This window comes from Athene noctua, chromosome 29, assembly GCF_965140245.1.
Source record: "Athene noctua chromosome 29, bAthNoc1.hap1.1, whole genome shotgun sequence".
In the NCBI taxonomy this organism is placed as follows: domain Eukaryota; kingdom Metazoa; phylum Chordata; class Aves; order Strigiformes; family Strigidae; genus Athene; species Athene noctua.
The window spans coordinates 3,011,140-3,012,000 of NC_134065.1; positions in this window are offsets into that span (position 1 = coordinate 3,011,140).

The following is an 861-nucleotide window of genomic DNA, read 5'->3' on the forward strand; positions in this document are numbered from 1 at the left end:
ACAAATATAAGTGGATAATTTTTGGCTGGGCCTGTAGCAGCGAATCCGTCCCATCAAAGTTCACACCCTTAAGTCAGAGACAACAGATGCTACCTCCCAAGATTTTAAAATGGAGACATTTTCCCCGCTGTAATTTCTGAGGGAATGTGTTTCCAGCAGCCTTCCCCATCCCCCAGGAGATTTTCTCTGTCCTAATCTACACGAGTTCTTGAAGGCTGCAAATTAAATCTGCCACAGCTTTTTGCATAAATCAAAGCCGACTTCAGATGGCTCCTGTATGATCCTTTCAGTAATAACAAATACTGCTTTCAGAACGCTTCGTAAACATTAATTATATTTGTACGCACGCGCAGCGTTGCAAAACCAAGCCTCTGCCTTTGGATTTAGACGTCCAAATGTTGAGCAACACCTATACTTTAGAAATAGATCTGTGAGAATTTTGCAGGTGAAATCGTTATTTTGCCTTTTTTTTTTTTTTTTACATAAAGACTCTGGTTTAGTTTAAAAAAAAAAAAAAATCTCCCCGCACACACCCCAAGACTTTTTATAGTGCGTGGGACAAATCCTAAGACAACGGAAACCAGACATCTCTCTTCCCTTCAGCTATCCAGCGTGCGTTATGCATAATATTAATTCTTTTTGAGTATCGCTACCCAGTAGCATTGTGGCTCCCTGAAGCAGTCCAGCTACCATCCACCACCAAAGTCACACCACGCCCATCCTACAGATTCAGCCATGATGCTTGTCCTAGTGTCTGTGACGGAGGATCCTTGCTCATTTGGACCAAAACCTGCGGGTTCGTATGCCGGGTCGTGAACTTTCTGCGTACATTGACAATGTAAAAGTATCATCATCATTCGG